Source organism: Martes martes, assembly GCF_963455335.1.
Source record: "Martes martes genome assembly, chromosome: 2".
In the NCBI taxonomy this organism is placed as follows: Eukaryota; Metazoa; Chordata; class Mammalia; order Carnivora; family Mustelidae; genus Martes; species Martes martes.
The window spans coordinates 69,093,254-69,108,035 of NC_137889.1; the positions used below are offsets into that span (position 1 = coordinate 69,093,254).

General features: G+C 33.5%; 1 protein-coding gene across 2 annotated transcripts in view; it reads right to left on the reverse strand.

The window, feature by feature from the left end:
- The window catches only part of FBXW7 (F-box and WD repeat domain containing 7), a gene marked incomplete at its 5' end in the record, with an annotated part of 240,174 nt that overhangs the window by 158,455 nt on the left and 66,937 nt on the right, over window positions 1-14,782 (reverse strand). The window contains 2 exons of one of the 2 annotated variants that reach the window (XM_080795261.1): window positions 3,601-3,643; window positions 4,033-4,080. The exons of the other annotated variant lie outside the window; for it this stretch is intronic. The remainder of the gene's footprint in view (window positions 1-3,600; window positions 3,644-4,032; window positions 4,081-14,782) is intronic. 2 annotated transcript variants of the gene reach the window in all.

Consider the following 14,782-nt stretch of genomic DNA (forward strand, 5'->3'; position numbering starts at 1 on the left):
CCCTTCTGATAAAGAATAATTTAATTCTTCTATCCATACAACCCTACCCAAGGTGTATTATGAATTACATCAGTAGAATGGGCTGAGAATCTGCTACCGATAACATAAAGCAGCCCCCACTTTAGTGACAAATTAGTGGTTTAACTAAAGGGTAATCCTTACTCTTGTAGGAGAAAGGGTTCTCTACTAATATTAAATCCCCAATTCAAATATAAATACTGAGAGAATATATATTCTTTTATGTTAGTAAGCATATAGCATAAGAGAAGGAAAATATACTGCACAAAAACCATTTTACCTTAATTCAGCCATAAATAGGTTATCAAAATCATCTTAATTACCACATTCAACATATACAATAGAAGGAAGTAACTCTCAACTAAATCTTTTCATTTTTTATTACAACAGAAAATCTAACACCATCATGAATGAGATATGTCAGTTTTTATTTCCTTTTCCATTGCAAAATGTCCATGGATGGTATAACAAAAACCATAAAAATATCAATGTGAAGAATATTACCCATCCAATGGACACTTGACTGTTAACAAATGGTTTAAAATGATTTAAAAACAAATATAAAGATGAATATTAATAACCTTAGCTCTATAAAATTTCATAAAAATAGACTTTAGATTATCTGAAGTTAATACAAAAGTATTAGATAATATGAATAATAAAAACTAAAGTAAATTTCCCTAATAAAAATATATTTATTATAGCATATTACAATCCCTTGTCCTTACACAGAAAACCAAGGCTACTAAGAGTGGTGATATTCCATTGTTAAATGACATTTCTCTATAAACCTTCATTAGACAAGACTATAGAACAATTCATTCTGAAATATGCCTTCAATTGATTAAAGCCGCACAATGATAAAAAATAAGGAACTAAAACTGTCCCATAAAAATCAAGAAGACAGGGACGCCTAGGTGGCTCAGTGGGTTAAAGCCTCTGCCTTCAGCTTGGGTCATGATCCCAGGATCCTGGAAGCCTGCTTCCCCCTCTCTCCCTGCCTGCCTCTCTGCCTACTTGTGATCTCTGTCTGTCAAATAAATAAATAAAATTAAAAAAAAAAATCAAGAAGACACATATCTAAGTAAAGCAGAGGGGAAAAATATACATATTTCACATGTAAGTTTACACATACATCAAAATATTACTGCCTGCAAATACCCTGCACAAGACTAAAATCAGTAAGATTCTCAAAATCTATTCTCTCTTCACAGAAAAGATAAAAAGAACTCTGATAATACTGTTAAGCTAAAAGGCAATGGTTTATTAAGCTTTTACATCAAATACACATTAAGTGCCATGATAAATTAAAGTATTACCCAAGCCAAAAACTAAATACAAATTCACAAGACTAATATCAATGAATATATCACACACAGCTAACATTTTCACAGTGACCCATGTAATCAAAATAAAACATTTTATTTTAAAAAACTAGATAAGGAATTGAAGCACAAATAAAAGATAATTGCTTCCTTTGGGCTTTGGCTGTCAAACATAAGAAATGCCAATACTTCACAGTCCTGCGATAATTAAAATTTTGTCACAGATTTACACTAATTTAAAAATACATTTGCGGGGTGCCTGGATGGCTCAGTAGGTTAAGCGTCTGCCTTCAGCTCAGGTCATGATCCCGGAGTCCCGGGATGGAGCCCCACAGCTGGCTCCCTGCTCAACGGAGAGTCTGCTTCTCCCTCTGCCCTTTACTCTGCTCATGCGCACACTCTCTCTCTCTCTCTCATTCTCTCCCTCTCAAATAAATAACTAAAATCTTTTTTAAAAATAAATTTGCAATACGACATCAAAAGTACAAGCAACAATGACAACAACAAATATAGATGATTGAACATCATCAAAATTAAGAACTTTTTTGCTTCAAAAGACATCAGAAGTAAAGTGAATAGACAATCCACATAATGGGAGGAAGTAGTTACAAATCACATATCTCATAAGGGAACAGTCTTCAGAATATATAAAGAAGGCTTACAATTCAACAATAAAAAGATAACCCGATTAAAAAATGGGCAAAAGATTTGAACAAATACCTCTCCAAAGAACATACGTAAGTGGTCAATAAGCACATGAAGTAATGTTCATCTTTAGTCATTATAGAAATGAAAATCAAAACTACAATGAAATACCACTTTACACGCACTAGGATAACTAAAACACAAAAAAGCCTAACAATAACAAGAGCCTGTGAAGATGTGGATAAGGTGGAACCCTCATCTCCTGTTGGTGGGATTATAAAATAGTGCACCCACTTTGAAAATTCCTCAGAGTTAAACAGAGAGGTATAACATAACCCTGCAATCCCACACCTATAAGCATATATCTAAAAGAAAAACATACATCCACACAAAAACTTAAGCAAAAATGTTCACTGCAGAAGCATTCCTAATAGCCAAAAACCCATCAACTGATGAATGGATACACAAAATGTGGTATATAATGGAATGTTTTTTCCATAAAAATGAATGATACAGGCTACAACATGGGTGAACCTTGTTACGTGAAAGCAGCCAGACACAAAAGGACAAACAATACATGCTTCCATATATATGAAATGCCCAGAATAGGCAAATCCATAGAAACCGAAAATATATTGGTGGTTGCCTGGAGGCAAGGCAGGGGGTGGGGAAGGTCAGGGAATTTTGTTTAAAGGGAAATTTGTTTAAAGGGAATTAGGGAGTGACTGCTAGTGGATAAAAGGGTGGATGGAAGTATCCTAAAATTGGATGGTAGTGACAGTTGTACATCTCTGAATATACTAAAAACCATTAAACTGTACACTTCGGAATTAATTTTCTGGTATATAAAGCGCATTCCAATAAAGCAAATTCTTTTTAGCAAATTCTTTTTAGTAAAATTGAAATATATGATATAAGCATGTACAATGCAAAGATGACTGCTTCCCTCAAACTAATTCAAATATATGCATCAATGGGGGAAAAAATTATGTAAAAAATTAATATATCTCCAGAAGTCAGTTACCATGTTTTAAAATAGTAAAATTTGAGATTTTTTCACATCATCTGCTTCTTAAAGTGTTGCATTTATTATAGATATACAGTAAGCTGAATAGTTGTAATTGTTCAATATTTAAACATCAACTGTGATTATTACAAAACTTTAGAAACACCATTTGGTTAAATATTTATTTTTTCAAACACATCAAAAAGCATAATAAAAGAAATCAATGTTCATTATTAAGTATTTCTTCATGTATGTATGAAACTTCCACTAGCTAATCAAATAAATGTATTCACCCTTAATATTTCCCTAACTACATTAAAACAATTAAAAAACTATATCACTTGATAAACCAATGTTTCACATTGCTGAAGTATATTTAATAATTTTTCAATCTATCACTATTAACTATTAATCTATACAGTCACTACAGTCTAAAATACAATGTAGTTAAAGTAAAACACATTCTAGGATTAATTGTCTACTTTCCAGTCAAAATTTAAAAGTAAAAGATTTATCTAATGAAAGCATAAGTTTATGAAATTCTTCATATTATGTTATTACAAAGAAAACGGAAGAACACAAATAGAAAATATCTTAGGGCCTTACCAGAGTACTGGTCTTCATGTTGACTTACTGTGGTGAACAGGACCTAATGTAAGGAGGAGTCAAGTAATGGATGGCTAAAGAAATTTGTACTACTATTAACAGCTAATAGAAAATTGCTACAAAAATCTTACATGAGGATAATTCTGTTTCATTTACCAAAGTATTAGCATTCCTGCCCACTAAAACTACTACTTTCTTTTTAAGTCTTTTAATACTTAGATTGCACACAGAAAGAATTTTCTAAATACAATGTGTACAAAGAATCAGAAGGGGATCAGAATAAGTTTAAAGAAATTCCAGTACCAGGTAAAAATTAAAAGAAATATGAATTATATTTGTAATTTACACAGGCTCTTGTAAACGACATTAAAGTAACATACATGCAAACTTAAATAACATGTAAAATATTTAACACTGAGAGTATGTACTTACCTAATACTTAGATAGCCCTTTGAAAATCCCTCTGCTGGTTGAGACTACCTAAATAAGAAAAAAAAAAAAGAAGAAGAAGAAGAAGAAGAAGAAATAGTTTTTCCACTTCAGAAGTTACCCCTACTCTGTAAAATATACCCAAGAATCCAACTTATATGAGAAGAATTTGGTTTTTCTACAACACTTAAAAACAAATCACATGCTGAAACTTTGGCACATGATAAATATAAAACATTTTTTCTTAATCTTACAAATAATTTAAATTTCATATGTAATACATAGAAAAGCTAATGAAATATCAAGATATTGGTAGAGTTTACTAGACTACAAAGAATGAGCTCTATAACAAATCAGATTTTAAAAATTATAGACCATGACAACAGTAAACTAACAATGTCTCAGAGAAGCACTCGTATGTTAAATTCTTCCTAACTATTAACATAAAATGTATACTACATTCTAGTATCTATAGTTACCACCTTGTAAGTAGCACCTAAACAATCTAACTACAGAGTTAAAGTACTAGACACTGAAGTGGAAAAATTCTTTACGAAGTATTCATTCTATTATTTTTTAAAGATTTTATTTATTTATTGGTTAGAGAGAGAGAGAGAGAGAGAGTGCCCGAGCACAGTGGGGGTAGGGGCAGGCAGAGGGAGAAGCAGGCTCCCTTGCTGAGCAAGAAGCCCAATGTGGGACTTGATCCCAGAACCCTGGGATGACCTGAACCAAAGGCAGATGTTTAACCAACTGAGCCATCCAGGCTCCCCTCATTCTATTTTTTTTAATTAACGTAAGAAGCATTTTAAAATCAACCTAAGATTAGTAGAAAAAAATTAAAATATTTTATCCCTAATAAAAGCAAATACATAAACTAATTTTACTATTTACAAAAGTTATTTGTAAGTAATTTTATAATAAATATAGTATATACCCTTTCAGTCAAGTGTCAAGTCAAAATAGCCCTCAAAACAAAGTTCAAAAATGCAAGAAAAAAAAGCACTAAATATTATAGAGCTCTTATTGCTTGCCAGGCACATTGCTCAGGACTTGAAAAAACTTAAAACACACTTTTCTTTAATAACCTCATTTACACCCCATTTCACAGATTAAAAAAAAAACAAGCCTTGTAGAAATTAAGTTGCCTACTCAGAGATATAGCAGCTGCCTTTGCACAAACCAATGTCTTTAAGGCATGGTACTATGACTCTTCAAAAACTAAACAAAACTGGGGCACCTACCTGGCTCAGTTGGTAGAGAATACAACTCTTGATCTCAGAGTTGCAAGTTCAAGCCCCACATTAAGTGTGGACCCTACTTTGGGGGGAAAAAAAAAAGAACAAGACATAGTATTACATAAAACTAGGGGCACCTGACTGGCTCAGTTAAGTGTCTGCCTTCAGCGCAGGTCATGATCCCAGGGTCCTGAAACTGAGCCTTGCATCAGCTCCATGCCTGAAGGGGAGTCTGTTTGTTCCTTTCCCTCTGCCCCTCACCCACTGCTCGTGCTCACATTCTTGCTTTCTCTCTCAAATAAATAAAACCTTTAAAATTATTTAGATGTATAATATACACTTAGACTGCCTCTTTTAGAGTCAAGGAAAGTGTTTTTAAATTCCTTTTAAAAAATTACCAGAATACAAATCATGTATCTTACTAACAGAAAATGGTATCATATCAGAATTTACAATACTACATATAAAAATAAAATAGAAATGTTTTCTTATATGAGTAAGCCATACCAATAGACTTTCTATCACTACTACTATTAAAATCCATCAACTTTATACATCCACAGGCCTTGGAAAAAGGAAGGAGAAAAAGTGTATTAGAGACCTAAAAATGAAGGTTAAAACAATAAAGCTTCTTCTATGAGATGACAGAAAAATATCATGACTTTGAGATAAGAAAAGATCTTTCTTTCTTTCTTTTTTTTTTTTGGTAAGATTTTATTTATTCACTTGACAGACAGAGATCACAAGTAGGCAGAGAGGCAGGCAGAGAGAGAGAGGGGGAAGGAGTCTTCCCACTGAGCCACCCAGATGCCCCAGGAAAAGATTTCTTAAACAGGACATGAAGATCAACACAAGAAATGGGACTTCATTAAAAATTTGAAAGTTAGGGGCGCCTGGGTGGCTCAGTGGTTTAAAGCCTCTGCCTTCAGCTCAGGTCATGATCTCAGGGTCCTGGGATCGAGCCCTGCATCGGGCTCTCTGCTCGGCGGTGAGCCTGCTTCCTCCTCTCTCCCTCTCTGCCTGCCTCTCTGCCTACTTGTGATCTCTGTCTGTCAAATAAATAAATAAATTTTTTAAAAATTTTTGAAAGTTATATGCTTAAAAAAGTGAAAATGCAAGCTACAGAGCAGGAGAAAATATTTGCAATGCACATATCCAACAAAGGACTCGTGAACAAAATATTATTTTAGAAACATAACTAAGTCACCAAGAACAAGACAAACCAATTTTTAAAATAGGCTAAAGACCAAACAAAACTTCACACACACATACACACACAAAAACTTTAAAAACCCAATAAGCATATTGAAAAGGTTGTCAATATTATAATATTGTAATACAGATAACACAATAAGAAACTATTACCGATCTTAGTATATATGCTGCGGAAACGAGCACGCAACTATTACCAATCAAAAAGAGTAATATTTATCAACAAACCAGACAATACCAAGTGTTGAGTGAGAAGTACAGCCACTGCTATTCTCATACACTGCCAGGAGAAATGTAAATTAATATGACCAATATGGAAAACTAGTTGGAAGTACCTACCAAAGGTGAAAATTACCCATAGCCAATGACTAAGTAATACCACACCTGGTACACAGTGTGTACATAGTGCACAAAAAGCGATACATAGTTTGTCACAGCAGCTTTAGCTAAAGAGCCCAAAACTCTATATAACCCAAAACGTACACTGGCGAAGGGGGTAAATAAATGTACTACACACATATTCATGAAATTCTGAACGTCAGTAAAAATAAGAAAACTAATGATATACATAAAACAAGATACAGCTCAAAAATATAATGCTGTGTGAAACAAGCCACATGTGGGGGGACGTGTGCATATATATATATGTACTTTTTTTTAATTTAACAAATTCAAAAATAAGACAAACTAATCTCTGATCACAAAGTCAGAATAGTAGTTAACTTTGGGGTAAAGGGGTTATTTGATTGGGACAAGACACAGGGAGGCTTCAGAGAAGCTGATATCTTGATCTATGATACAGCTACAAAGGTGTGTTCATTTTGTAAAAGTTTATCAATACAGAAAAGTTAATCTTCACTCTTCTGTATGTAAATTATACTTCAATTATTTTAAAAGTTTATTCTTATTTTTTTAAGAATTACTTATTTATTTTAAAGATATAGAGTGCACACACATGTGCAGGGAAGGGGCAGAGGGAGAGAGAGAATCTTAAGCAGTCTGATGCAGGCTCAATCTCACAACCCTAAATCATGACCTGAGCTGAAACCAAGAGTGAGACACATAACCAACTGAGCCACCCAAGTGCCCCTTAAAAGTTTATTTTTAAAAAATAGATGAAAAATTACTTCACAGTAAAATAACTTCAGGTCATCATACTAATGGTAAGTACTAATTTAAATATCTGAATTTCTTAACAGTATATTTGAATTTATTTCTACTGACTGTATAAGGATAAATATGTCCAGTCATTTTGTTTTAACGAGTTTTGAGAATAGTTTCAATGTAAACATAAATTTTACCAGCAAGGAATTCTTTATAATTTTCTATTAATACTAGAGAATATTTTACATAAAATCTTGCTAACATCTGTTCTACAGGGGTTCAAGTTAGGTTTACAAATGTGTAATTTTGTACATATATTAAAAGTATTAATAGCTAACTCAGAAACTGATGTTCAAAAGCAATCCAATGATCAAGCCAAGCATTCATGAAAACTTTAAGGCAGACTACTACGTGGCCCTGTTGCTTTGAAAACCTTAAGACCTTTAACAAAGGAGGCAAGAATATACGGTGGGGAAAGACAGTCCTTTCATTAAATGGTGTTGAGAAAACTGGACAGCTACGTGCAAAAGAATAAAACTGGATCACTTTCTTATACCATACACAAAAATAAATTCAAAATGGATTAAAGACCTAAATGTAAGATCTGAAACCATAAAATTCCTAAAAGAAAACATTGACAGTAAACTTTCAGACATTGGCCTAAGCAATATTTTTTTGGATATGTCTCCCCAGGCAGGGGAAACACAAGCAAAATGAACAATTAGAACTGTATCAAACTAAAAAGCTTTTGCAGTGAAAGAAACCATAAACAAAATGGAAAGGTAACGTACTGAATGGAAGATTTATTTGCAAATGACATATGAGATAAAAAGTAATACCCAAAATATACAAAGAACTCATATAACTAAACACCAAAAAACAAATCATCCAATTTTTTAAATGGTCAGAGGGGGTGCCTGGGTGACTCAGTGGGTTAAGCATCCAACTCTTGATTTCAGCTCAGGTCATGACCTCAGTGTTCTGAGATCAAGCCCCACATAGAGCTCATGTACTGGGTGTGGAGCCTGCTTAAAATCCTTCCTCTCTCTCCCTTTTTCCCTCCCCCATCTATAAAAAAGAAAATAACGACAACAACAGTAACAACAACTGGGCAGAAGACCGAAATAGACATTTTTCCAAAGAAGACATACAGATGGCCAACAAACACATGAAAAGGTGTTCAGTACCATTCATCCTCAGGGAAATGCAAATCAAAATGGCAATGAGATTATCACCTCACACCGATGAGAATGGTAAGCAAATATCAAAAAGATAAGAAAAAACAAGTGTTCACAAGGATGTAGAGAAAAGGGAACCCTGGTGCACTGTTGGTGGAAATGTAAACTGATGGAACCACTATGGAAAACATTGTGAAGATTCCTCAAAAAGTTAAAAATACAACTAACATATGATCCAGCAATTCCACCTCCGGGTATACACTCAACAAAACCAAAAACACTAATTCAAAAAGATACATACACCCTTATGTTTATTGCAGCATTATTTACAATGGTCAAGACATGGAAGCAATCTAAGTGTCCATGGAAGGATGAATGGATAAAGAAGATGTCGTGTGGGGACACACACACACACACGAATATTACTCAACCATAAAAAAGAATAAAATATTGCTATTTGCAACATGAGTGGACCTAGAAGGTATTATGCTCTCTGAAATAAGTCAGACAGAGAAAGACATATACCATATGATCCCCCTTTCATGTGGAATCTAAAAAACAAAACAAATGAAACAACAAAACACAAAGAGATTCATAAGTACAGAGAACAAACTGGTGGTTGCCAGGGGGTGGGGGAGGGGGAGTGTGACATAGATAAAGTGGATTAAGAGGTACAAACTTCCAGTTATAAAATAAGTCAAAGAGATAGAAAGAACAGCAGAGGGAATACAGTCAGTAAGACTGTAATAGATTTTGTACAGTAAAAGATGGTAACCACATTTATCATGGCAAACATCTCATAACGTATAATTGTCAAATTGTGATCTTGTACACCAGAACTAATATAATATGTCAGCTATACTTCAATTAAAAATAAAAAATTGGGGGGACAGCAGCTGGCTCAGTTGGTAGACCATGCAACTCTTCATCTTGGGGTTTTAAGTTCAAGCCCCATGTTGGACATCGAGCTTACTAAAAGAAAATAAATTAATTAAAATAAAAAATAAAATGTGGAGTTATTTTTAGATTTTTTAATAAATAACTTCTAAAAATTTTAAAGCCAATAACATTTTGAAGAAAAGCCTTGCAAATAAATATTTCTACACAGCTAAAAATTTTTAGGTTGAAATTTACAATGGTACCTTTCTTATTCAAAATATTAACAGTCTTATCTCTCATCCATTTCTCCATTGTATTTACCTAATTAATTTAATCTAACCAACTTCTATTCCTCTCTTTAAATATCATTATTTGATCAAATTTGAAAACTTTTATCTTGATGGAAACCCACTTTATCAGTCACAACAACCTATTTGTCTTGAGCAGCTGCATTTTTGTTGTTGTTGTATGAGTCTTTAAGACAATGTTCAGAGGAATAGAATGGTACAGGCTCCAAAAGTTCAGTTCCTTGAACAATTCCCAGAGGCAGAGCTTCCTTTGGACAAACTTAACTTTAGACGACTCCTCAAAACCCTACAATAACTTTCCTCGGTCTTGCGTTATTTTATACCCTAAGAGCCTGGCCTAGTAGACTCCTCCGAGCCTCCAATCAATCAGAAATTACTATCAGGTTTCTACTAGAAGGTAGCTGGCCATACAGGTACAGTTCTGAGACATAAGGTGTACAAGGAATCTTTTCACAAAACTGATTTTTTTTACATCAGTCTAACCATTTACCCAGCCCCAAGCCAGACACCTGCTTCTTCTAATGCAGGTACTTAGCTTTCTAAAAGGTATTCACCAGGTCAGTCACCAAGAATAATGTAAAACTAACCATTACCACTTTGAAAAACTTTTGATATGAACAAAACTGTTAATTTGAGAGGAACCTTAGAACTAAAAGAGGCGGAGGGAAAGGTTCCCTCAAGAGATGTTTGCCTTATCTTCCTAAGAGAGAAAGATCAACTTAGTGAATATAAGGGAGCTCTCTCCAGAAGTCACACATCTCAACAAAACAAGATAAATACTAGGAGAAAGACAAGAATCACAGATACAGTTCACCTCGAAACTGAGAACCAACAGATCCCATCCAAATCTAAAGAACTTACAGAACTAGAAATGGGTTTATTAGAAAAATTACCTAACTTCATGATTTCTGGTAACACAAAAGATTCCAGAAAGGATAAGGATGTAAGTAGAACAGTCTCTCCCTAAAACAAAAGATGCAGGATGAATTCAGTAACTACACACTATTCACTCAGCAATAAATTTTAAAAAGAATGCTCATGTACTATAACCACATAAATATTCATATTTGGAAATCTAGCATCTTTAAATAGTGCTAATGATATATTTTCCTAGAATACTGTTATTTTTTATTGTTTTCTATTTTAATTTTGTTGGTGGAAAAGCTGGAGCTACACTAGTGACAAATATTTTAAAAGCAGTGCCGCAGCTAGTCAAGAGTTGTAAGTAGTTAGACATCAGATCTTGAACTACCTGGAACAAAGCATTACAAATCATTTCTCCAATTACCCCAAACCCATTCAATTAGGCCTAATTACAATATTTCACAAATTAACCCAGTGCAAATCAACAGTCTACCTCTACCTTATAGAGAAGTAAATCCTAAATAGCCTTTAAATGACTTCAAAAAACTTCACACCATCACATTTTTTACAAAAGATGTAAATTTGTAGTTTAAAAGTCTCATGTTGCATTTCTATTTCCTGAACAAAGAAGGCACAGCACTCAGTATTTATCCTCTCAAGCATCTTGCCTGATTGCTTCAAAACTGCAAAGCAACACCTATACAATACCTCAAAGAGTTTGACAGGAATCCCTCAACATTCTGATGACACTATCATAATCTAAAAAGTAAATTCCTGGTATCTTTGAGATATCTGATTTGCCCCACCCATTACAACACTACAAAATATAAGTTTTGATACAACTTATCTGCATTTTTATAATCCTTTTCACTACACAGATATACCTTTATAAAGTTAAGCTCCAACCATTTTCTTCAACATTCCCACAAACCTTAAAAGTATTTCTAAATTCCTCACAGTTCCTGTAAATTCTCAACTTTTACAATGTAATTCTTATGAAGCTTGTGCTTCAAAATAAAATAAAAATAGCACGTATCAAAATTAGTATGATACAGTGTAGTGCTTAGAAGGAAATTTATAGCATTAAATGCCTATATTAGAAATGAAAAAGAAGAAAAGTTTTAAATTGAAAAGATTCCACCTTAAGAAAATGGACAAAGAAGAGCAATATAAACTCAAAGTAAGCAGTAGGAAGGTAATGATAACGAGCAGAAATCAATGGATATCAATGGAATTAAAAACAGAAAAATAGAGAAAAATAAATGGATACAAAAGCTGGTTCTTTAAAAAGTCCAATAAAATTAATAAATCTCAATCTAGACTAATCAAGGAAAAAAAGGAGAAAGATAATACAAATTATCAACATGAGGATCTCATTATAGACTTGAGACATAAAAAGAATAATTACAGAATAGAGGTGCCTGGGTGGCTTAGTAGGTTAAGCCTCTGCCTTCAGCTCAGGTCATGATCTCAGGGTCCTGGCATCCAGCTCCGCATCACGCTCTCTGCTCAGCGGGGAGCCTGCTTCCTTCTCTCTCTGCCTGCCTCTCTGCCCACTTGTGATCTCTGTCAAATAAATAAATAAAATCTTTAAAAAAAAAAAAAAGAATTATTCCAGGATACTTACAATAACTAAGGAATACAAATTAATGTCTACAAATTCAGCAACTAAGAAGAAATGGATCATTTCATCCTGAAAGAGAAAAACTGCCACAACTCATTAAAGAAGAAGTATCCTGAATTTTCTGGTATATATTAAATAAAATAAATTTGTAGTTAAAATTCTGCCAAAAGTGCTCTGATGGTTTCATAACAAATGCTACAAAACGTGTAGGAAAAATAATGTCAATTAAACACAATTTACTCTAGAAAATAGGAGGCAATACTTTCCAACTCAAAATACCAAAGCAAGACAAAGATAGTGTAAGAAAACAACAGAAACATCTTTCATGAAGGATACAGAAATCCTCAAAGAACAGCAGAAACGACATCCTTCATGAGGATACAAAAATCCTCAACAAAATAAGCAAATTCAACCTAGCAATACAAAAATTAATAAAAGCTCATAAGCAGGTAGGGTTTATGTCAAGACTACAAAGCTGGTTCAATATTTGAAAATCAAACAAGGAATTAGATTACATTAATGAAGTAAGCAAGAAAACACACATGATCATTTTAATCGCTAAGAGGCACTAGACAAATCCAGCATCCGTTTCTCATTAAAAAGAATGAAAATAAAGCAAAGTAGGAATAAAAGGGAATTTCCTTCAACTATGAAAGACCGTCTAAATAAACGTACATCTAATTCTATATTTAACAATAAACAACTAATAAAAGACCAGGAACAAGGCAAAGAGGTTTGTTCTAGTCAGCATCTTTACTGGAAGTCCTAGCAAGTGCAGTCAGGAAAAAAGTTAAGACTAAAGGCATACAAACCAGAAATTAAGAAATAAAAAATGGGGGGCGCCTGGGTGGCTCAGTGGGTTAAAGCCTCTGCCTTCGGCTCAGGTCATGATCTCGGTGTCCTGGGATCGAGCCCCATGTCGGGCTCTCTGCTCAGCGGGGAGCCTGCTTCCCCCTCTCTCTCTGCCTGCTCTCTGCCTACTTGTGATCTCTGTCTGTCAAGTGAATAAAGAAAATCTTTAAAAAAAAAAAAATGAAATGAAAAATGGTCTTTATTTGTATGCATGACTATCTACATAGAAAATGCAGACAAAGGCTGCAGAAAAACTCCTACAACTAATAAAAGATTTTGACCACTCATGGAATATGGGGACCTGACTGGATACAGAAGACTCCAAAGGTCATAAATAATTCTGTGTTATAGATCACAGCACGAAACATATCCTCTGTTTGAACCACTTGGTTCAAGTGGCGGCTTACAGATCTTCCTATCTGTAAAGTCACATTTTCCCCTTTGTGACAGTAAGTGATACATGGGGTAATAATTTGGTATTAGGTCTATATCCTGTTTCCAGCAGTCCTTCCCCAAAGGTTTTAGCACTCACTGTTTCATCTGTCCTAAATTGTTTCACTGGGGTTTTCAGTATGATAATTTTCTAGTTCTAACACTGCTTCAAAATGTGTTAACTTCTTTCTTCTCTAAATAAGGCTTTCCTTTTCCCTCATCCCTCTTCTCATCACTCTCAACTCATAAATTATTTTTTCAATTTAAGGTTTTATATTTACAAGCATTCTTTGTTAAAACTTTGCTACAAGTTGTAAATATTTTCTACTATACTGGTCTGATCTTGTTATAATATCTTTTCTTAGAGAAGTCTACTCCATTTTAATGGACTCAAATCTGTTTCCTTTTCAAATATACGGTTTTCACCACATTTCAATACATTTTTTATTTAAAAAAAAAAAACAACTTTGTGCTTTGTGCGTGTGTACAATTTTCTTATTTTTCATTTACTTGGAGTCTTTCTGGCTCTTCCTGCATCACTATCAATGTTTTAATTACTACAGCTTTATAGTATAGCAAGCAATATCATAAAAGACCTGTCAGATTTTTAGTTTTAAAACTTCTATTGGATATTATCATTCATATACTCTATATATTTGAGAATCAGGTTGTCAAGTTTCCCCCCCACTCTTCAAAAAGAAAAAATAAGTTGTGATTTTGATGGAACTGCATTAGTCTGATGGATAAAACTTCGAAAAAGTCTGTATTTTACAACTCTGGGCTATTCATTCTGAAAAAACAGTAGGTCTCTTCATTTATTTGACCCTAGAATAAAATGTTATTTCCTTCATACAAATCCTATTTCTTTCTTATTAAATTTATTCCCACATATTTTATAGTTTACAGTTTTGTGAATGGGTTCTAACATGTACTCTACATAAATTTCTAAAACAAATATGGAGTAGTTTTTCTTAAAATGATAAATATCAAGTACATGAAACAAAAAAATCAAGATTCCCATTAAAGAAAAAATAAGAACCATCTTTAAAAGAGAAATAAAAC